The sequence below is a fragment of the Magallana gigas genome, chromosome 4 (genome assembly GCF_963853765.1).
Source record: "Magallana gigas chromosome 4, xbMagGiga1.1, whole genome shotgun sequence".
NCBI lineage: Eukaryota > Metazoa > Mollusca > Bivalvia > Ostreida > Ostreidae > Magallana > Magallana gigas.
In genome coordinates this window covers 28,463,662-28,489,437 of record NC_088856.1, presented here as the reverse complement: position 1 = coordinate 28,489,437, position 25,776 = coordinate 28,463,662, and the positions used below count along the sequence as shown (strand labels likewise).

Here is a 25,776-nt window from a genome sequence, read left to right as displayed (position 1 = left end):
ATCATAAGTTCAAGTTTTTCTGTCTTTTATTAAACAAAATTGTTTGGACTGCATTTTTGACGATATTACAAGCAGAGCAAAAAGTTAGTTTCTGTAAAATGTATTCTAACAAATATTTAAACTTAAATCTGTTCAATACATTAAAGCTTAAGACGTTTTACGCGATTTGACAGAATGTAAAGGGAACTAAAAAAATTATTTCATTTGAGATCCTTATCAATGTGTTATCGATTTGCTCTCACATTACCTCATTTCATGTAGAATTTACGTTAACAAGACAGATTTGGTAGAACATCATTCTTTTTCCTCTCAGCACGGTATGTATTTTTATTTAGACTTCCTATTTTTGCAAATCAAAGCTTTGAACCGCCAAATTGTATTATTTTTTAATTATCAGTCATTTCAAAAAGTGTGTTTTACCTTTAATGTTCTATACCATAACCCTTTAGAAAATTGCTCTTAGCATTAATCATACAGAACGTCTTTTGCCTTTTTCGGACGAGAAATGGACGACTAAGGCAAAAAAGCTGTCAAACATGAATTTAATTAAATTCGTTTTCTAAGAAAAGACTTTTTTTGGGGGGGGGGGTGAAATTATTTTCCTCTCAATTTGTGGATATTATTTTTTTTAATTTAGAATACATAGAATACATTTGCTACAGTACATATTTTTACAGCTAACCCATTCATTACATTAACTAAAGAATGTTAGTAAAATAGACATGTACACTACTATCATTCTAATACCAATGATACATTTCAACAACAAAATTTCAGTCAGTCTTTTATTATTAGTTAAACTTACGTGTAACTTTGGGGGGGGGGGGGGTGGTAATTGTGTTAAAGTGCGCATGATAAACAATTCATGGTCATATAGTTTTAATTTGTAATGCATAAAATATAATCTTTCTAACAACTGTTTTATATACATATATTTACATTCTACTGTGTTTTTCCATTAAATTCCGTGATGTTTAAATGCCTCTAAATGCAACAAGTAGTCAAAGGTCAAATTGACGAGTTTTATTATGACGTCACAAACGTTGAACGCTGTAAACTGCAACGTCACAAGCGAAAATCAAAGTTCACGCTTATGGCTGTTACTGTGGCTCTTCCATTAATATTAACTTACCCTTAGGATAAGATAGGAATTTTAAGGTATGAATCACATTTGCAGACAAGGCAAGAAGTTAAAAAAAATGTAAATATAAACATTAAATCATGATTTTTTGAAGTATACACTCTCATAACTGCAGCGGTGTGTGCATACAAATTTTCATAACGCGCTAACGCGCGTTACTCAATTTGTATGCACACACCGCTGCAGTTATGAGAGTGTATACTTCAAAAAATCATGATTCAATGCTATAGTATCCACTGGTTTTTTCATCTATGACAAAAATTTGACAGATTGAATGAGATTATAGATTTAACCGTACGCCCGATTAAATCTTATAGTGAAAAGAGGAATCCCGATTTTGAAACAGAAAAAAAAACTAACACTTTTGACATTTCCATTTAATCACTAACTTACCTATTTTACACACAAAGCTTAAACGGACATAAGTTCAATTTTGGTCAATGTTAGTTTTTTTTTGGTTTTTTTAAATGTCATGTACACTTTTAATTAATGAATTTCCAAAGATCAATTTTAATATGTATCAATTGTAGAGCTTTAAACAGCAACATAGCTAACAACCAGTTGTTATGTAAACAAGGTTCTTGTCATACTTTTGTTAACATTGGAATAATATACAAATAAAAGTTTTCGAGCTGATTTTTCTTTATGCTTATTCGTGTTACAGATAATTAAAACAATGTCTAGCGTCTGTCAAATTCATTTTAGGCCTAATATTTGTGTAAGCATTAAACATTTAAAAAATGACATGAACTCTGTTTACAGTAACAAAGGTATGTTATTACAGGGTGTTTGAAGAAGTACTAAAATACTAGAACAATCGATGTCTGTTTTTGTTTGATTTGAAAGATTCATGATTCAAACTTAAGATACCAAACCCCCACGCACCCGACGTTATAAATTTATCTTAAAATGAAAAATGAAGTCAACAAAAAAAATATAGAATTACCAATGTGTTATCATAAATGTATGGCTTTTTTCAGCATACTTTAAACTTTCCCACTTTATGAAGATAATCTTACTTATTTCATCCGCTAGACTTTGAAAATGAAAACAATTTATTTCAAATTAATGTTTCTCTATTTATCATATCTAACAATCCATTGCGTTTTACCAAGGTTCATGTTGTGAACGAAATGTACAGTGACGGTAAATTACAAAAATATAATATTCAAAAATTTTGTTCTTACATACGATTGTTCATCGCAAATTAATGAGAGATTATGCATAGTTTGAGAAAATGAAATATTAACTTAAGCAATACTTTTTTAAATCATTTGAAATTAAGTAAATCACAGCATTTTATGTCCATGTCAGGTCTGAAAAAGGATGGTACAAAAATTTCCCTGTGTTTTTTATTGGATTTGATTTTTATTTGATTTTAATCAACTCTCCTATGCAGTTACTCTGGCAAACTGAAACTGAAACAGTGTTTGAACTTAAGCACAAATCATCACCGCTGACAAGAGTTAGTTGAAAATAATCGATAAATTCGATGTAATTTACGTTGAAGCATTTTTTAAAAAGGAAACTTATTTATAAATACCTAATAAATTGTCAGATTTTAAATAGTACGAACAATTTAGAAGTTTTTTGCAGTCGTATGTATTCCTACACCAGAGTTCAATATGATCTCGTTCAACCATCGGCTGTCTCCGTCCATCTCCGACAAGCAGAGAGTCAGTCTATAGTTAGAGGTCTTTTCATCAAGCTATCATGTGACCTGGTATCTCTTACTTGTCGAAAATTAACAGAGACAGCCGAGCATCTGGTTGAAGGAGACTAGAGTTCATAATTGGTTGGATCCATACACTTTTTGAAATATTTCGAATACCGATACATAGTTTGATGAAATCAATTCAATTTTTTAATATAACACAACATGATTCATAAGAGGTTTTTTCGAGACTCTTGTAGGAAAAGTCCGAGAATCAATATTATAAAAATATGCGTAATTCAAATACAGATTAAACTTCTTGCCAAGCAAAATAACATATCGTTGATTTTAAGATAAATAATAATCGATAAAATCAACTTCCGTCAGTACTTCAGTACTTTGATTAATTAGGCATTTGTAACTTATATAAACATTGATGTATATTTTTTGCTTGACATGAAAACATTTTTTTTTTAAGTGTTACACTTCTATTAGAAATAATTACGAAAAATTATCAAATAATATTACGAACATGTTTGTATACAATCATATCATATTTTCATATATATTTAATTACTGAAATGAATTTTATTTTCTCAAAATAGCAGATTATATAAAGGGCTATTCTTATATTTATTTTTCTGTAACTTCACAAAGCAGATTCAACCTTTACCGAAAAATTTACAATAAGATGTTTTTCTTACTTGATAGAAATGATGGGTATTATTACAATGCAATAGGAACTTCCAACAGCTGATCCATTTTACCTATTGAGATACGATTCCCACTGTCAGCGGGTCAAGGGAATGCATGTGAGGGAGGAGATAGTTCGTTTTGATGACGAAGACATTGGAAATCGCAATTATGTCTCAGGATCCTATCCATTGGGAGCAAACAGGGAGGATCGTCTTCTGCTGTACTGTTACTACTGGCGATGATTGTAAATCCAATAAACAATGTTTCTATTAAACATGATCCATTTCAAACGGAAAACCTACTTGTTATTGTTCTTTTTTCCCATTATCATTTTTTTTTTCAAATGTTGTGCACACGATATCTTAGATACTTGTTGACCGATCTTAATCATTTTCTTTTCACGAATAATTGGACATGCTATGAACTTTATTTGTGAAAAAAAGATATAACGTCACTACTGGTACCAATTCATTGCTGATTTTGTAATTTTTACGACGGATTTTGTGCGGAACTAGACTGAGTTTTACAAAAGAACGTATGACAAAGTCGTAAATAAATTTAGTCTCACAGTAACCATTAATTTACTACTCCTTTGTTTACCAGTATTATATTTTAGAGACAGATTAATGAAATATTGTTAATTTGGGATTAGCATTTAGAAATTTGATCGCAAATCGTAAGTTCTTTTGTAAAGCGCAGCTATATATATATATATATATATATATATATATATATATATATATATATATATATATATATATATATATATATATATTTTCAGGAGGATTATTCATTAGACACGTAATACCCATTTCAATTAAAACAACGATTAAAATTTTATAACGCATTGTAAATTGAAGGTTGTTGATCGTAACAATATTTTTTTAAAGATCATTGCAAAACCCATTTATTACATAATAAGGGATTTTAAGGGCCGAAGTCCTCAAACTTGGACGGAAAATATTTAGAGAGAGACATGTTTGGCTAGACATCGAAGAAAAAAGTTGGTGTTGAAGATTTTAATTGATTTCATTAATCCACCAATGTCCGTCCCTATTCAGAATCTACAGGGCTAGCCCATAAAACATTCAATCACTTATACCTAGAAATGGAACAACGATTTTAGATAGTTGTAGTAACAAATGATTTGGAATTTTTGAAACCTTCCGGGAAAGGTACCTTTAATTAGGGGGTTAAACACTCGTGAACCGAATTACAATTACCCTCTTAAATCAAGATTAGTAACGCATTGTAGAAGCAAACTGAAGTTGTGTCATGTAATCATAACAATATCTCTTTGAAAACAATCGTTTACATTACCATTAATGACGGAAGTAGGAATGTTAGGGGACTGAAAGCTTTTTAATGTACCATATGCTACAAAGAAAAACACGTTGTTGAGCATTGTAAAATATATTGGTAATCCTATATTTTTATCTAAAAAGGAGTTTGGATCAGTGGCATCGGAAGCAAATTGAAAATGGGGGGGGGGGGGGGGGGGTGGGGGGTGGAGACTATGTGGATACTGAACTGTTATCAATATTCAGTTGTGTCGCTTGAAGTAAAAATTGAACGGAGGACCTACTTGTTTTTCGATTCTAGATAAAGCTGATTACACTAAATGAACATCCATGGCTAATTTTTAATTGCATAATTTTACTTCGACATTAATTTTGCGCAATCATCTGTAATGTATATACTTGTACTCTTATTAATAACACCGTTTATTTTGATATATTTCTGCGTCTATTCTTGTAGTCAATATCGACTATGTATTTTTCTCATAAGACACATACATAATTTTTTTTTATTTGATTAAGAGGCTGAATAGTCGTGGCCATTCTTAGACTGTATTGATCTCTTAAAATAGAAGAGTTCTGTATGAAGATATAAGAAAATATACGAATGTTAAAGCTAAAACATTTTGATTTTTCTATTTGTAAAAAATAATGTTTACAGATTAAAAATTCATATTAAAAAATTCAAAACATAGCCGATTTCTTACTTGTTGACTACATCGTTCTTACACTGTAATTGTTCTCCATTATGCGGTGCCGTTTGACATTTTATCTGGCGATACTTTATATCATTGATGTTTGCAGGTTATACATTTACCGTTTAGAATGCTTTGATTTTCTCAAAGAGTGCACAAAATTTTATCATCATACAGATATATTAAATGGTGCTACGCATTCTGTAAAATTTTTAAATTTTGTAAATTTTACAAAGTGTGCTTTATTTAGTTTTTGTGATTTGCCTATTAACCTACCGTGCACAGCGTACATTTTTACAAACCTAAAATTCTGTATCAAATCTTGTGCAAGATTGTTAATATTGATTTAGAATTGAACGTAACAATCCAAAGTATTGAGTTGTTGCTATTCTTTTTGGACAACACTGACATCTAAATATTTGGAAATGTATTTTTTAAAATCATTTTAAGAGATATACAAAGTTTACTTTATGGGATTGTCGATATCATGAGTTGATATGCTACGAAATGCAACGCATACCCATACGCATACGAATCGGATTATTTGATTGTTTGCTTTATTTATAAAGTACTAGATGGACTTCAAAGTTTCTTGAGCAAACCATGTTTGCTGTTACTCGGCATACAGAACGATCTGCGTCAACTGTGCATTCTGGATTTTTTAAATGGTAGTTTAACTCTTCTGTAGTGTGTAAACAGTTCCTGCATCGTGGATTATCATATTATATAATTATCTAAGGAATTACATAAACCATTGATTACCTAATATATATATATATATATTTGATTGGTAGATGTTGTTAGGTACACAATGTCATTTATTTCACAGCGTCAAAGAAGCTTAGGGGCTTGCTATTCGCCTTCTAGAAATTTCACTTTCTATATGCAAATAAGAATCAAAACAAAACAACAACAAAATGGGGTGCAGAGCAGGCCTCTTACCCAAAACCTTCTTCACCAGCTACCACGAAAATGTACATGAATATTCAGCTGAGATACATGTAGAGTTTCAGGTTTCTGGCTATGAATTATCAAAATAACTTTTCGTGTTTCGAAGTGTATGAATATCTACAAGCTAAGAAAATTAAAAAGTGTTCTTTCTGGTTGTTTGTAAAGTAAAGCATGTGAAAAACTATAAATAGAGTTTGCTTTACAAACTGACACAATCCACATTCAAAAATGTATAAACAACACAAAAATATTTTTCCCTGAAATATATTAAATGAGTTTTAAGAAAAAAAAAGGTCAGAACAGCAATCAAACTTTAAGAAAAAATTACTTATTTTGTTATTTGACTTCACTATCTATCAAGCTCATCTTTTTCTGGAAACTGTAATCATTATGGTATCTGGTATCAAATGGTGTCGATGTGGAGATGTTGTGACGGCGGTTGAAGTAGCTGCAGATATTGTAAACGTGATGGTTGTGGTTGAATACACCCCTAAGCGCATTTTGTCAATATTAACGTAGAATATCGTTATATTTGAAATAGCTCGATGATTGTTTGTTTACTACCGAGCCTCCTTAAGTGAAAATACACGTAAATTACACATTCATGTATAATATTTATATTCACGTAATTCGTCGCCAAACTACATTATTCTTAATGACATTTGTATATCTAACAAGAGGCCCATGGGGCCACATCGCTCACCTTAGCAACAATGGGCGTTCAAAAGATATTGTGCCATATGGTCCCTCGGTAGAATAACAAAAAATAAATATTGTAAAGTATTCGAATTTTACACTTATTTTTGCATACACGTAATCCTTGACATTGTACCTTCATGAAATACTATTTTTTACTAGAATAAGAAAATCCTACGCAAGATATAAAACTAAACATTTGGTAGGGGTACACTGTTAAGTTGTTAACTTCCAATTCCCTATATTTTCGTTCTGCCCCCCCCCCCCCCCCCACACTTTGTAAAGCGATCAAAATATATGAGAGCATATAGGTACATTTTTTTCATCAACCACTTACTAGTTATCGCATTTAAAAAAAAATAAAATAGTTATTTTATTTTATTTAAAAAATCCTACATGTATAGATGTGAAGAAGAAAATTGTACCTCAATGTGCTCAATTCCTCAAATTAAAAACATTCACAAATTTAATTTGTCTTCTCCATTATAATTAAATGACTGTTATTTACCTCGCGTACAAACCAGGATAATTTTCCGCTGTGATATTTTCTTAGGAATAGCGATGATTACTTTATCCCCGCAACAGAGATGTGTCAGAACTATGGAAACTGTTTTAAAGATGTCGTTTTTATTTACTCGTGTCTGAAAAACTATCAAAATTGATGTAGATTTCACATTATCTATTGTATAAAGAGGGGGCCCCAGAGAGTAGGTATATACAGAATAGCATTCTTTTATTTTGTTTGTACAAGTATTTAACATACTCTAATTCATATAGAATTTCTAATGTTCAACCAAAAATTTCAGCGTCAATCGTAGAATTATAAGCAAGATACACTCAGAGCTCACAGTTCGCCTAGGTTTGAGTCATATTTTGTTTACATGAGTTTATTACATTCAGCTTTAAGATTTTTAACTTGGTATTTCCTATTCAGCATTTAAAATGGAAAAAAAGAATCGCCTAAGATTTTCAATTCTTTTATTCACTCAAGACCAGTTCACTGGTATTTGAGGTTCGAAGTCAGTTAATACAAATGTACACAAACACAGTCAAGGATCACATGTACAGTAGGATTAATAATGACGAAAAAAGGTTAAGTTTACAATACAATAAGTTGTTAAAGTTGGTTTCTGGAAAAACTCCTTTTCTTAATAAATATTTTCAAGTTTTTACTTTAATTTTTAATCTTTAATTTTTAAGATCTGTGTACAAACAGAATTGTGAGCACATTTTTTCGAAATGAATCATATATATACATGTATATACCTACATATTTCCGTCAGCGATATCAAACTCTATTTAAACTGAATAAACTCGAGACAATGCCGAGCATCTCAACAAAACCAATTGCATTAATCTACCATTACGCAAAATATAATGCCGAATTACCGATAGAATGAATTGTATTTCGGTACTTTTTTGATACATCAGATTTTGCTTAATTTGCGCAGGTAAACAGTTAACTATTTGATTTACCGAAGTCTCTGTTTGTTTGATACATAAAAATCACGAAATACAGACGATAGTTCCCAGGTTACAAAGCATAAATAATGAAAACGAAACGAAAATCAGAACAAGCTTAAATCAACGTCATGTGTGAAAACTGTCAACGCATTGAAAAATTTAGCCTCAATTTACTTCACAAAATCGGCACCAATATATTTTGCATGTTTCAAAAATTTCCCTTCATACGTGAACTGTTGCACAACAAGCAAATTCATCGTAGTCAGATCGACCCTTTTTCGTATAATGTCATGGCTGCTTTAAACAAAGAACCTCGTTTTAGAAGTATGGAATACGAGTCTTGGTAAAATGGGTATGCAAACCCGGGCCGTGGCAAAATAAAAGCCGTGGCAGATCGACAATCGTCAATTCCAAATACGCAATATTTTGCAGCAATATTTACAGCGAATAGAAAAATACTGGTCCATCAAATATCCTGAAATTTTAATGAGATTGGCAGATTAATAACTGCCAATCTTTTGTTTTGCCGAGGCTAAGTCTTGCCAACCCATTTTACCAGATGCCGAACCCGAAGCTATTAAACTGATTGTAACACGCCTTTCCTTTATTATTTTTTTCGTAATCACTCAGATTTGAAACAGAATTAGCCCTTAATTTTTGCAATTTATATTTTCCTTCCCATAAGGATAATTTATGCTAAACTACGTTGAATTGGATTCAGTAGTTCTTGAGAAGAAGATTTTTAAAAATGCATCCCCCTTTTTTCTACAGTTTCAAGGTTTTCTCCGCTTTGAATACAGATCGGACTTTTCTTTCTGCAATTTATATTCGGCCTCCCATAAGGATGCGTTGTGCCAAATTTGGTTGAAATAAGCGGTTTTAGAGAAGAAGTTCAAAATGTAAAAAGTTTTCAGACGGACAGACAGACGGACGGACGGACGACAGACAAAATGTGATCAGAATAGCTCACTTGAGCTTTCAGCTCAGGTTTTTTATAAAGTAAAAACATTGTATTGAATATCCTCTTTTCTAAATGTTTATATAAATGATATTTATTGCTGACATTAATTATAAGCTTATTTATCAATTTTCCCATTCTTCTGAAATATACATTAAAAACCCCTATTTATCTATAGAAATGAGGTGTTTAGAGTATGATTTTATCATATTCTTCAATTTAAGCATACTTGTATGTAGATGAGAACAGATACATAATCATAAGTTCAAGTTTTTCTGTCTTTTATTAAACGAAATTGTTTGTACTGCATTTTTGACGATATTACAAGAAGAGCAAAAAGTTAGTTTCTGTAAAAATGTATTCTAACAGATATTTAAACTTAAATCTGTTCAATACATTAAAGCTTAAGACGTTTTACGCGATTTGACATAATGTAAAGGGAACGAGAAAAATTATTTCATTTGAGATCCTTATCAATGTGTTATCGATTTGCTCTCACATTACCTCATTTCATGTAGAATTTACGTTAACAAGACAGATTTGGTAGAACATCATTCTATTTCTTCTGAGCACGGTATGTATTTTTATTTAGACTTCCTATTTTTGCAAATCAAAGCTTTGAACCGCCAAATTGTTTTATTTTTTAATTATCAGTCATTTCAAAATGTGTGTTTTACCTCTAATGTTCTATACTATAACCCTTTAGAAAATTGCTCGTAGCATTAATCATACAGAACGTCTTTTGCCTTTTTCGGACGAGACTAAGGCAAAAAAGCTGTCAAACATGAATTTGATAAAATTCGTTTTCTAAGAAAAGATTTTTTTGGAGGGGGGATGAAATTATTTTCCTCTCATTTTGTGGATATTATTTTTGTTTTAATTTAGAATACATAGAATACATTTGCTACAGTACATATTTTTACAGCTAACCAATTCATTACATTAACTAAAGAATGTTAGTAAAATAGACATGTACAATACTATCATTCTAATATCAATGATACTTTTATACATTTCAACAACAAAATTTCTGTCAGTCTTTTATTATTACGCAGCACAGTTAAGGCTGTCAATAAACTCCGTTCAGACAAAAAGTACGGGAAATGTGCATTATGACATCACAGTATATTACAAACCTCGAAAGTACTTATTAATCTATTTATTAGTAAAATTAACTTAAACTAATCTTTTAATTAAAAGCAACAAATGCTATTACTTACAATTTTGATGTCCGTTATATCTTACACACTGAAAAATAAGCGAGATGTCGTTCTCGTTGTACTACAAAATATGACGTCATATGCTTCAAAATGACGCATTAAGTTAAATCATTGAAGGCTATCGTGCAGTTTTATAGCGAAGAAAAATAAATGTCATACATTAACGGAAAAGTATAAATGAATATTTTGTTTAAAATTATTATTAGTAGAATGCTACCTATATAGTCTTATTTTCATTTTGTTAAAAGTATGCATCGTATAAAGATGCCATCTCGGTTTTGTATAAAATATCGTATATCTAAAATCTGAGTACCTAAATAAATCACTTAATTGGGCATACACTTACCTGATCCCGACAAACTTTTACATGTGAATTTGAAATATGCTATGTAACTTAAAAACTTCTACGATCCTTGTAAAATCTTACAAATTAATTATTTTTTAATGAAATTAACCCTGTGACCTTCAAAATTATTCAACATATGCATTATAAATTACGGTTTCTACTAACAAATATTCTTATCTTAAAACGTTCGCACCGTTTTTCAAAATCTACGATATAACATCAAGTTATTTCATAATTCAGTTGTGAATTTTGACATGATTATGCCCTTGCAATATTGAATTTTTTAAATGACCTCAAAACCACAAATACATCTGCTTGTACCATGCGACTGCCATATCACGTGACCACTATGAACATAAAATATTGTACTGTTATATATATATATACATTAGAAATATATTGCATTTGAGTGACTGTTATTGATTTTAAAACGGACATGCCAGTTTAACTAAAGTATACGTGTTTTCATCACAAAAATTTGCCCATATTTTTATTGACCGCCTTAACTGTACTGCGTAGTTAAACTTACGTGTAACTTTGGGGGGGGGGGGGGTTAATGTGTTAAAGCGCGCATGAAAAACAATTCATGGTCATATGGTTGTAATTTGTAATGCATAAAATATAATCTTTCTAACAACTGTTTTATATACATGTATCCACTGGTTTTTTCATCTATGACAAAAATTTGACAGATTGAATGAGATTATAGATTTAACCGTACGCCCGATTAAATCTTATAATGAAAAGAGGAATCCCGATTTTGAAACAGAAAAAAAATTGGCACTTTTGACATTTCCATTTAATCACTAACTTACCTATTTTACACACAAAGCTTAAACGGACATAAGTTCAATTTTGGTCAATGTTAGTTTTTTGGTTTTTTTAAATGTCATGTACATTTTTAATTAATGAATTTCCAAAGATCAATTAAAATATGTATCAATTGTACAGCTTTAAACAGCAACATAGCTAACAACCAGTTGTTGTGTAAACAAGGTTCTTGTCATACTTTTGTTAACATTGGAATAATATAGAAATAAAAGTTATCGAGCTGATTTTTCTTTATGCTTATTCGTGTTACAGATAATTAAAACAATGTCAAGCGTCTGTCACATTCATTTTAGGCCTAACATTTGTGTAAGCATTAAAAATGTAAAAAAAAAATGACATGAGCTCTGTTTACAGAAGCAAAGGTATGTTATTACAGCAGTGTTTCAAGAAGTACTAAACATGCAAGAACAATTAATGTCTTTTTTTTTTGTTTGATTTGAAAGATTCACGATTCAAACTTACGATACCAAACCCCCAGGCACCTGACGTTATAAATTTATCTTATAATGAAAAATGAAGTAAACAAAAAATAAAATAACGGCACAAACAATAAAATCCCTAAAATTGAGACAAACGAACACAGTTTAGATAGTGAAATTGATAACATTAATTTTTCTCTAATATTCCTGCATGGCTTCTAAGCAATACCTCTGATGGAATTTCATTTTTAGAAGAACGGCTATGGAACAACGCTCTACCGCCCAGGATGTTCACCGATGTGATCTTTGTAAGACCACTATAGTAGAGAGCTACTGTGACTTTTGTCATTTCAACCTTTGCACGCCCTGTATAGGAGAACACATCTCGAATGGATATGACAAACATAAAATAGTTCCTTTCAATGAACGGAGATCCACATTGATTTATCCGAATTGTGGATCACACCCTAACAAAAACTGTGAGCTTCAATGCAAAGACTGTGATAACGATTATGTTTGTGTATCTTGTGTCCCAAACTATCACAACGGGCATATGTTTGTTGAAATTCTACAAGAATACAAGTCAAAAAAGGCGTTATTAAAAATGATAGAAAAGAGTTAGAAAACCTCATCTCTCTTTTACAAAGATATATTGAACTCTTAGAAAAGCAACTGAACATCCTGGATAAAGGATATGAGAATATTACAACAAAGTTTTCAAAACAAGATAAAGATTCTCAAAGATGTATTTTACAGAAACACTTAGATGAAATTAAACAAACGCAGTCTCATAATAAGGATAAATTATTGACTTAAAAACAAATTGAGGAATCAACGCTGGTATCTCCAACTGTTTATTATATCTCTGAAAATAGGGACTTGCTCAGACATATTATACCAAAAGTGGAAGCATTACTCTCAAAAGTCAAACTGCATCAAATAGATAGTGGAGAGTTTGAAAGGGATATTGCAGATATCATAGAATCTTTGACAGTTATGTCACTACATCAACCACTCACCACAGCCAGAAAACTACTAGATAATCCCGAACATGTTACTATTTTGAATGCTGGATATAAAGAACTTCGCAATATTGCCATATCAAAAGAGGAACAAATATGGACGAGTGGACACAACGATGAGATAAAATGCTTCCACATTAAGTCTTCACGCCTTCAACAAACAATCAAAACAAAATTGAAAGAATGGCATAATGATATTGCTGTTGACAATAACGGAGATCTATTGTATTCTAGCGCGGTTACAAGATCAGTAAATAAAGTTGTAAACGGACGGGCAGAAGAGTGGATCATAATACTGGGATGGGTTCCTAGTAATCTTTGTGTCACTGAATCTGGTGACCTCTTGGTTACATGTACCATGTACAGTGAAGATACCACTCAATCGAAAGTTGTTCGTTACTCTGGATCTACGGAGAAACAAACCATTCAGTTTGATGATAAAGGAAAAAGTCTGTTTTCGGGGAGTAAAATGATTAAGTACATCACTGAGAATAGAAATCAAGACATTTGTGTAGCAGATTGTCAGGGTGGTGCAGTAGTGGTGGTTTATCAGAATGGAAAATTTCGAAATCGATACACCAGTCATATCACTTTATTCAAACTTTACCCATTTGAACCCTATGGTATTTCAACAGACAGTCAAAGTCATATCCTGACAGCAGATTGTGCAAATCATTGTATCCACATTCTTGATCAGAATGTACAGTTTCTCCGTTACATTGATAACTGTGATCTGGAGGATCCTTACGGTTTATGCGTGGACAACAATGACAACTTGTTTGTGTGCGAGTATAAAAAAGGCGATATTAAAGAAATCATATACTTAAGATAGACACGAAGAAACTTTGACAATCAAAGGGTTTATGTTTGACGTATATTGAACTTTTAAGCAGATGTTTATATACTTTTGATATATGAAGTTTATTTCACTTATCATATATTGAACTACCATCTTTTGTATGATAAATTCTAGAGCATAATACTTAATACATTCCTAGAAACAAACACCATGAAAAGTGTTACTGACTAGGAGGCTGGTGTAGTTACCGGTAGTTAATCAGGAAGGAAAACTCAGATGGAGATACGACGGATATCACTCGGTTACAAATAACCAATCATTTAAACTACGTTTTATCACATCAGACGGTCCGAATCGTATCCTGACAGCAGACTTTTACAAATATTGTATTCACGTTCTGAATCAGAATGGAATGCGTTTTTTTAAGCTACATTGGCATCTTTAATCTTTAGGATTCCTTCGGTGTACATAATTGTATGCATAAACAATCATTACATTTTGACTGTGTGTGAGTATAAATGAGATAGTGTTAAGAATGTCAAACTTTAAATATAGCAAAGACACCAAATTGTGGCAATGGAGAGAAATATAAAGGATATTTGATTTGACATTTAGAATCACTTAAGAATCTATCATTTAGATGCTCTATTTTTCAAGGGTACTGATACTGAAAGTTCCATGTATCAGTTTTTAAAAACCTACAATGTACTGTAGATACAATTGAAATTTTAATTATAAGAAATGAGTTTTGCAGTAGCTCTTAAATATATCTACTAAACCGCATGTTTGGCAGAAAGCGGAAGAAAATCAAAGTACTGAGAGTACTGAAAGACTGGGTCCTACAATTGAACTTTTAATTATAAGAAATGAGTTTTGCAGTAGCTCTTAAATATATCTACTAAACAGCATGTTTAACAGAAAGCGAAAGAAAATCAAAGTACTGAGAGTACTGAAAGACGGGGTCCTGAAATTTTGAACTTGTAATTGTCCTTGATTTCCTCGAATATGCTTCCCAAATTATGAGTTTGAATTAGTTGTTTCAATCCATTTTAATTCGGCTTTTTTGCTATTGTCTAATTCTTTGCCTAAATTTTACTCAGTTCCGGCCTCCATATTTGTAGAAAACTGACCCAACGGTATTTTATGTAAAATAAGACCCCAAGGAAAATTTTTAAAAATTACTACTTACCGGGAAAATCAAAACAACTATATCAAGGTAGATAATTTAAATCATTAGATTTGTTCAATTTTGTGATCCAAAGGAAGATCCACAAGTCGAACAGTATCCGTTATACAAGGTTTATGAAAACCCCGTAAACTCTCAAACTGCTCAATTAACAAAGTGAACATTTGTATACCGATGACAAACACAGGCATCTGACACTAGAAATATTTCTTTTTACAATAAGATTCCAAGTACTCAAACAATAAAAAAAGGTTTGTCACGGTCGCCATTTTGATTTTTTATACCGACTTATCTGACACGATTTTCTTGCAGCGATTCATGCAAAATTAATAGGTAAAAATAAATCCGTTCGCCACCTACTACTTTTTGTGTAAACTCAAGCATCACCTATACGAATTACGATACAACCGTTCCTTTCATTAAAAATCATACTCCGAAAATCAGAGACATAAATAACAGAGATTGGCAACTCCGCCATTAGGTGTAAATGTTACGGGGCCAAACTTACTTTGAGAACTACAAGTGCAATAGCAATCTTGTATAAGTCATTAAATTTGAACCTGATAGTGAACATAAACCTGTAAATATGTTTAAGCATGTTTTATTTATGAAACATTTACACAAATTCTATATTTAGCTTTTAAATTACTTTTTGACTTTTCACAAAGTAATGGTAATGGTAATGCATTACTTTACTCATGTAATGGTAATGTAATGCATTACATTAAGAAAATTAAGTAATAGTAACGATAATTTAATGCCCTAATTCATGAAGTAATGGTAATGTAATGCAATACTTTACCATGTAATTCACCCCAAGCCTGATTCCAACTAAGCCGGAACACATGAACATTACATTCAACTTTGTTCTTCAATCGATAAGATTGTATATATTATTTGATCTATTGGTCACCCAAAATGTATACACTGTACTAGTAATCAATATAGATTTTGCTTACAATGCATTGTTCAAAATTAAATTCAGTTTAATTAACTAGAGCCAACGAACGAGAAGGTATATTCAGACTTGTTTTTATTTTCTATGTACAAAATTCCTTTAGAGACGAACATCAGTCATACCGCAAGTATACTGCAAGCCAACGAAACACCTGTGTAATATGTCAGACATCTGTGTATAATCCGTCCTGATTTTAACTTAATCGGCTTGCGCATGAAGTTCGGAGTATTCAGGTGAAAGATTGTCTAAATAAAATTCATGACTTTTATAAAATGGCACATTGCGTTTGGGAACTTAATTTCGATTCAAACTTCAACCTCTTCTATTGATTAATGAGCTTGGACACCAACTGAATCGCCAACGGCGTTGTGCATTCAGTCACGTAACTCATTCCACATTTGAACATTTGAAGAATTTGATCAATAAAACTATTTGTTTATTTTCTAAATAGAATTTCGTTAGGACTCAAAAAGATTTAATGCGTGTTTTTATAATATATATTTACTGAAATGCATGAAAACTCTCTGCACTATTTTCTTACGCGTAGACTCAATTGATGTGTTCTACGCGTGCCTTCCGGTTTGAAACTTCGGCTGACAGTAAACTAATAGATGGGGTCACATGACTCCGTCTAAAATCAACTTAAAATGCTATAAAATGTTGATTTTTATAACTAGGAATGGCCTAAAGGATTGAATGTACGTTTTCCGATTAGAGCATGCACCGCATACGGAATTTAAGTTGGAGTTCAGTTAACATTATACATTGAATTGCATTGGAAGGACTAATTAGTGGTTTTCTTAACAACGCATACAAAATCAAAACACCATATTTTATGAGTAAAATATATGCAGTGATTTATAAAACATCACATGTATATATACAGCAGGACAAATTACAAATGTAAAGCAATTTTATATACTAATGACAAAGTTATTCCTCCCCTCTTTGAATTCATATTTGGCCTTCAAAACTGTTCAAGTACGGTTCCATTTTTACAAGAGTTTTGCTCTTATTATAACATCATAGCTACAAATGGTACCTTAACAAAATCTTAGGATAATTACGGAAATATCCGGACGCTTTAAACATCGATTTTAAAATAGATTAATCTTTCTGACGTCAAATAAACATTAGGACAAGGATACTTTGGTTTCATGAATTATAAATAGGTTAAACATGTCTAAATGATACATGTATAAAAGAATTCTAGAGTTTATGTTGGGAAAGAAGGTTTATAAGTTCAACGTAAACTAGCACAGTGAACGGATTTTTATATTAAAAAGAGTCTTGCAATTCAATCAATCGAAGGTCTGGTTGATAAAAAGTGTGAAGCAGTATGGATTTTGTCATGTCAACTTTTCCAGTTTTAGTTCCTTTTAAAACTGTTGATGTTATCAAACTAAACCATAAATCAAACACACTAATTCAGGGTCGATAATCTGATTGGCATGTCCAGATTATTCATATGACAAATGATTTAATAAAGCAATATCAAATGTGACTTGGATTATAAGCACTGCTTTTGAAATCACAGTAAATATTATGTAAGAGAAAAGATAAAGCTGTCTATCAGTTGTTCTGGGCTAATCAGTACAGGTGCTTGATTCAATAATCTGTCGAACGAATTTCTATGTTATTGATTTAATTTTTTTAGTTTTAATAGAATGTCTAGGAAAGTTATGAAAAACGATCGATTTTGCTACTTTTTTCGTAATCCGCAAGCTCTGAAGGTGCCTATTTTTTCTATTTATAAATGAAGATGTTTGAACCCGTTTCAAGTCCTTCAGGGAGATCAAGTGGAATCTATTTCAACAAAATGAACTAATGACGTCATATGTGTAGCAGATAATTCAAAATAGATGTTTTCTACCATAGCAAAGATCAATTATTTTAATGGAAAAGATATATCGTAGTTGTATGAGTCATTCCGTCAAATCTCGGGAAAACACCTCATTACCATGATTAGGAAATTTTTACAAAATGGAGTCGCCTCCCATTAATAAAAATCGCCGAGATAGTATTGAATGATTTTTTTTGTGGTTTGTTTAGGGTATATCATTGAATTTAATGAAGTTTAGTTCGCATCTCAACAAATCCTGATACGTTCTGTATTTTAGCAAGTTTTATAAATATGGAGAAGGACACGTACACGTACATTTTTTAAAAAATAAAATGCTTTCTTTGGTATTTTATGCGGGACATTAAAGTGGCGAAATTGTAAAAAAAAATAATGCTTAACTTGCGTAGCGTTAATGTACATCAGCTAACCTTAGCTAAAGAAACAGCCAAATCGTCTCCTATGGGAATTTGAGTCGTGATGAACGAGAGATATAAATATACATGTATGTTGTATTATAACTTGTTTATCTGTTTACCAATCGTTGTTAAATATATGAAGTTTAGTTAATTGGTTTGCAAGATATATGTGCTTGTCTAAATTTAATACATTTATTAATGAATTAGCTTGTTAGAAAACTGATTTTGATTTTTTAAATGTTTTTTAACTCATATTACTTGTCTTCCTGGACAACAATACTAGAATATGTGTTCATCGGTGACAGAAAAGCCCTTTTGTGCTATATCGACCCCTTCGGCATAGGGTAACATATCACTCCTGGACCAGTGTTTTTCTGTCATCTCGGTGCAAACATTCCGGTATTGTCGCCCTCAATGCAATATGTAATATATTATATGTATATTATACATCACAAGAATTTATCGTACACGAGTCGGCAAATTTCGTATTTATATTGCACAGGGCATTACATTTTGCGTTGCTACAGAGCGTCGACCGATCTGGACACGGAAGCTTCGGGTTCGAATCCGGTCCGTCGGTATTGCGTTATCATTGTAACCTTTGGTAGCTAGTTACTTTACTTTACATGTGCACTCTCTCCACCCAGGGTTAAAATGGGTACCTGGCACATGAGATGAATTGGCTCAAAGTAGGTGAAGAAAATATTTTAAATATAAGTGCTTTGGCAGCTCTGCTTGTATGATCCCCAGGAAGCTGATGAAGCTAGTATGCATTGTTCAGGTCTCGCCAGGGTGTTATGTGTAGAAGTCGTGCGAGAAAGTTTACTTTGCGAGAACGACTATAAACCTCTAACATTTATCTTTTACCTGTTATTGTTAGAGAAGATATTTTCAAGTCATTTTGAGAATTTCAGTTCTTTCAGAATATAGTTTTATAAAATGCTCTTTATATAGAAAATTTAGACAAAACTAGAAAACAAAACTCAATTTATTTCAACAAATAACGGTAAGAGTGTGAAAATGAATTGTAAACGGCGATATTTCATTTCAATAGTATGCATGATTATCAAATCATAAACTTAATTATCTCCCATTTTTTCCCTTAAAAATCGAGACATGCATTTGTACCCCATACTTTACGATACAAGTATATTTCAACAGTTGTTTTTCATCAGTCTCGTCCAATAGTTTTGAGAATTTCCTTTTGAATTATTTGGATTATTACTCAGTCCAGCTAATTTATTGCACAACTGGCACATTGCATCAGAAAAGACTTCAGCGTTACCAGCATCGTAAAACTTGTCTTTTTACTTTGAGGTAATTTGTGTACTTTTCTTCGCTCGCACCAATTTCCTGTAATTTTTTGGCAAGTTCCGACGCGGAAGAAAAGTCTAGAGCATTGATAAACGTTCCCTTCGGAAGATACTCGGCCGCATTCGCCGGTCCGTTCACCACAGGTATAATCTCAAGGTCATACAAATATATATTGAACAGTTTTTCTGTCGTGTAGTCAGGGCATATTGTGTTTTCAAATGAGAAGTAGAACTTGTAATCACGTGACACAGTTTTTAAACAATCACTCAACATGGTACTTCGTGCCCCGCATGGTCGGGCGCCGCATCTGCCGAAAAGGTCAACGTGCATGTGTTTCCCGATTTCCTGCGCAAGCGCTTTGCGCTTAGACGGAACCGGGCAATGCCCTGACATCCAGACGCCGCCATGTTTCTTTTTTCGAAACACTTCCGTATAATTTCGCTTAATCTCCTTTTCGCGACGCACAATTTTTCCGTATGGTCTTACAATGTCGGAATGCTTCCGAAAAGACAGTTTAGGTGGTTTACGAATAAAGTGCACTGTTTCCATGCTATGGAATACCCAGAGCTGATTTTTTGCTCTCTGTGGTAGTTTTCCTGGTAGATTAACATCATTGAATATAACAGCATGACTTTTCTGCATGTCACTTACATTTTCCGAAATAATACAGTTCGGCACAGCAAGGCACTTCTTCTTTCTGGAATGTTGAATATAAGGTTTCAAATACGATTGACAGGTATAAATAAGTACTGTGAACGTCTCACTGGACACCATAGGTTTCTTGCTCGTATATGTGCTCGTGTTTGAAATTCCTAACAATGTGTTGTCCTCCTTTTCAAAAGATGTGAGTACTTTTATCCAGAATAGGGAACCAATGAATGACGTCACCATTACAATTTTGAAAATCGTTATGTGTTGTTTAATGCTCATTTTGCCTGCAAAAGAAAATAGTTATTTTTACATTGTGAAAGTCTATTACAAATAATAGAAATATAAGATGTACATAAAATTATTTGATTTAAGGAATACAGAATTATTCTTTGAGTATTACGAGTTGGTAATTTGGTCCGGGCGTGGTTAAATCCAATAAAGCCCAAAGGACTTTATGAAAGATCAAATCACGCCCTGAGCAAAATTATCACCTCATACAATATGTAATATTGAAAGAATTATTCCTTAATGCCTATTAATATTTATATAATTTTCAGCAATTGTACGTTTAATAGGAGAGTATAGACATATTCATGCGATTTTAATTTCTTTTAATCATGCAAACCCCGCTTGCGCCCAAGAATACGTCATTTGAATTTATTTGATTGTACATTACAAAACCGATTCGTAGTGGTATCCCAAATACACTGAACAATGTGAAATAGTTATTGCAAAATGAGAACTTTAAACTTTCTTCTACACATTGTCTCAATTGTATAGAGAGCATAACTTTGCTCAAATTAAAAAAATTATATATTTAATACGCATAAACAAAGTCGAATCATTTTCTCCGTTCAATTGTTTTATCTTTTTATTTTGTACTAAAAAATCCTTTTAATTTAGGGACACTTACGTGCCTAATGGAGAAGTTTTTCCCACTTGTCGTGAGTCCTTAGAAATGATGACAGTGATATTGAGCTATACACACGTGTGTGTAAATGGTGCAAAACAATTTTATCCCCTTATATATACATGTATCAAAAAGATATTCAACCTACGCAAAAATGCTTAATGTGGAGCAAATCTAAATATGGAAATGAATGGTGTTAAAAAACATATGTCAAGTAATTAACTGAATGGGGAGGTTTGTGGTTCTGGTGTCTTTCTACATGTGCATGTTTTCATATACATATTGTTTGATACATTTATCGTTAAATATCATTGAGTTTCATTTTCAGAGAGCCTGTGTTTATCTATAAAATTATTTAACAATTGATCGAATGCGTTATGAATTTTATCTTCCCGTTTGGGAGAGAGTTTTATTTTTGTTTTTTGTTTTTGGGGTTTTTTTTTTGGTTACATTCAAAAACTTCAAAGGTTTGCATGCACCTTATAATGAAATTATGAAATTTATCCGAAGAGAGTTATAGAATATTCAATACCCAGAAAGAGTTTGTACTGTGGTTTCATTAATATTCAAGGGTATCAATTTTCGTGGATAAAGTGAAAATCACAGTTTCAAGGATACTTAACTTCGTGGAAAATGAAACTCAATGATATTTAACGATAAATGTATCAAACAATATGTATATGAAAACATGCACATGTAGAAAGACACCAGAACCACAAACCTCCCCATTCAGTTAATTACTTGACGTATGTTTTTTAACACCATTCATTTCCATATTTAGAATTCAGTACAAAATTCAGTACAAAATGTTAATATAAATTGCGTTTCGATGAACATTAAATTTCGTGGATCAACTTAACAACGAAATCCACAAAAATTGGTATTCAACGAATATTGATGAAACCACAGTATCTGTTATTGCATTTTGAGCATATACTATCGATCAAAATTATATTCCATCCATGCAGCCCCCCCCCCCCACCCACACCCCCCCCCCCCCACACACACACACATTCATGCGCGGATCCAGACATTTTTCATTGGAGGAGGAGGTCCAAGATATGATTATGTTTGTCGGGGGTGGGAATGGTTCAACGCATATTTTAGGTTAATTTACTTTATGTCTGCTTGGCTTACCACCACCATCGATATAAAACATAACTCCTCTATAGAGAATAGAAATGGTCATTTATTGAATGATGCAATAAATGACAATGAACAAAAGGCACAATAAAAAACATGTACAAAGTAAAATAAGTTACATGTATGTACATAAATATCAAAAGAAAGGAGACAAATCATAAAAAGTCAAGTTTGTGCCTGGGAGCAACAATAAGTTGTATCGAAAGACTAGAATACAATTTCGGCATAATCGACCTAAAAATATCTAGCCAAAATTAAATGAGTCTCAAGAGTAATGCATATCTGGAGAAAAAGGGTTACTATATGAAATAAATGTTATTCAATTGTTAAGTAAGTCCCGAGAATATTCAATACCAGAAAGAGTTTGTATCTGTTATTGCATTAATTTTGAGCATATTATACCATCGATCAAAATTATATTCCATCCATGCAGCCCCACCCCCACCCCCACCCCCTTCACACATATTCATGGGCGGATCCAGACATTTTTCATTGGAGGAGGAGGTCCAAGATATGATTATGTTTGTAGGGAGTGAGGATGGTTCAACGCCTATTTTAGGTTAATTTACTATATGAAATAAATGATATTCAATTTTTAATTAGCAAGTCCCGACCTCGACCCCCACCCCAACTATACTTAGATCCACTCGTGCTAATAAAGAATGACACCTATCCAGGCTTTTGAGTTCATTTTGCAGAAAGAAATGAAAGACAGTGGAGAACAACATTATAGCATCGGGTCGATTAGGTGGGACGCTGACTACCTAATTATATAATAGGGCTGTCATCACTACATTATATATCATTGCTGGCCCTTTTCTTGTATGATGTCCTCCTGTTCTATTGACATCTGACTACTGTACATGGATATACAAGTCATGTAACAGTATACACAAAATGCATGCAAATTCCAACCCAAATATATATTACAAGAAAATTGTTCTTACTATAACTATAATACGTGTAGAGGGAACGAGTCTTCAACTTTGGAATATATATGTTTTACATTATAATTCGCAAGTGGAGTTCTCCTACTTACGGTTACTACTGGATAGATCCATGGATAAAAAATCCAGACTTGTAAACGTGTAAATTCGTGTATGCAATCATGTTGGTGTGTGAGCCTGAGTCTGAATGAGTTTAAATTTGATCGTATAACTATGATGGCATAGTTCTGCCATCCACATATTAATTTTGGGTCAACATAACATATCGCGTAATCTCGTCAAGTCGAGACAACTTTCTAGTTTCTCGATCAAGACTGACTCCTTGTTGGGATAGCTATCTCGATAATTTATCTAAAATTCGTGTCATTTGCAATGACTGCCGTTCACAAAGCAAAATAAGTTATAAACATATATTTGATAATAAAAGTTTGGAACTCATTACCCAGGATTCCTTTGATCTGCATAGAAGATAATTAATGAAAATTATGAGGCCGTCCTCAAAAAATATAAATATGTTGATTTTTATTTTGCCTTTTAAAACACACTGTTTTAAGCGTCATTATATCATATCTATAAATTTGTATTGTCTTAAATACATTCAACTCTATGCGATTGAAAGTGTTATGCTATGAATAAAAATAAATCCTTTTTTACTTTTGGTTCTATTTTGGAGAATTCTATTCGATCTTAATATCAGTAATCTTTGTTTGTTTACATTCCTAATTAAAAACATAATAAATTGTTGTTTTTTATATTGCTTATTATTTTAATCTTTAATCGTATAATTTAATTTACATGTAGCTCAATATCAACCTTGCGTCATCCGTTTTTTATCCAAGGTGTCTAAAGCTCTATAAGTCAGCATACAATGTATTTATATATTCATGTTAAACACAGATTTAGATATGAATTTGCACCTGAGGATTAAATATCAAACGATAATTAATAAGACACTAATTGACGGGCCATTACGTATATTCATTTTGATTACATGCCTTTCTATAAACGTAAGGGTATTGAGTTTCAAAATACGATTATACGATTGTTATACATGTACTATCTCGATTTGTGGGTGGCAGCATTTGCAAATGCAACAAATTTTAGTCAAGATACAAGATAAACTAGAGCAAAGCTCGTTGCAAAGCAACGAGTGGGTCTTCCGTTAATGTCGGAAGTAAAGCTGGAAGTTCCTGTAAGAAGCAGAGCTCTTAAACCAATAACAAGAGTAACTAAAATATAAAATAAGAAAAAATCGAATTATTCCTGGTACGACTTAACAAAATCCGAATGATTTTAAGTACGACTTGAGAAACACCTTTCCGATTTCAAGAACGACTTTACAAAAAAAATCCGAATGTGTTCAAGAACGACTTAACAAATATTTTTGGCACGAGTTAATTTTACTTTAAATATTACGCTATTTTTTAAATCAAGGACGGGGAATCAAAATTTCCGGAAAAATCAATTTTTAAACCCCGATATCTCTGTAATGCATCGTTCGATTTTAAAACGGGTTTCGGTTTTAAATTAAGCTTAATTAAAGCTTCTTTGCTGCTTGATGATTAATATCAAATCATTGGTCAGAAAAGATTTATTATGAAAATACTTAGTAGCCCTTCTGGCCCCTAATTTGAGGTGTCAGCCCCTTTTTCTTGATATCAAATAAAAGGTCTCGCTCATATAAACATATTTTGTTCTACAAGAGTTCATGAATTGTAAACCGTTCTCGAGATATCTGTACAAATGCGTTTTAGGGGCCGACCCTTTAACCCCTTACCGGGGCCACTAACAACACAATTTTTGGTATCATATTGTTAAGAACATTATTTTGAACAACTTTTGTTCTACATTGCTTTTCAAAATATTTCTCCTTTTTCAGATATTAATGATCAGAGTTTTGAGTTCTGGCCCCTTGAAACCCCTAATTACGTAATATATGACTTACGTATGGTAATGTATAGATGAACAGCTGTACAATGAACATATTTGCTTCTATATTTAATAACAAAATATTGTTCAGTAAAGAGTTATTGTAAGAAGACATTAGAGCCCTCTTGACCCCTTATTTGAGGGGCCAGCCCCTTTTTCTTGACATCAAATGAAAGGTCTTGTAAATATAAACATATTTTGTTTAACAAGTGTTCACAAAATGTTTACTGTTCTTGAGATATCTGTACAAATGTGTTTTAGGGGCCGACCCTTTAACTCCTAAATGGGG

The 25,776-nt window shown here is 32.2% G+C and overlaps 1 long non-coding RNA gene across 1 annotated transcript; it reads left to right on the top strand.

Annotated features, from left to right (window-relative positions):
- Nucleotides 1-235: 235 nt before the first annotated feature.
- Nucleotides 236-3,788, top strand: LOC136274609 (uncharacterized). Its single transcript, XR_010713060.1, has 2 exons — nt 236-317; nt 3,507-3,788. It is a non-coding gene; the product is annotated as an uncharacterized lncRNA (long non-coding RNA).
- The last annotated feature ends 21,988 nt before the right edge of the window (nt 3,789-25,776 follow it).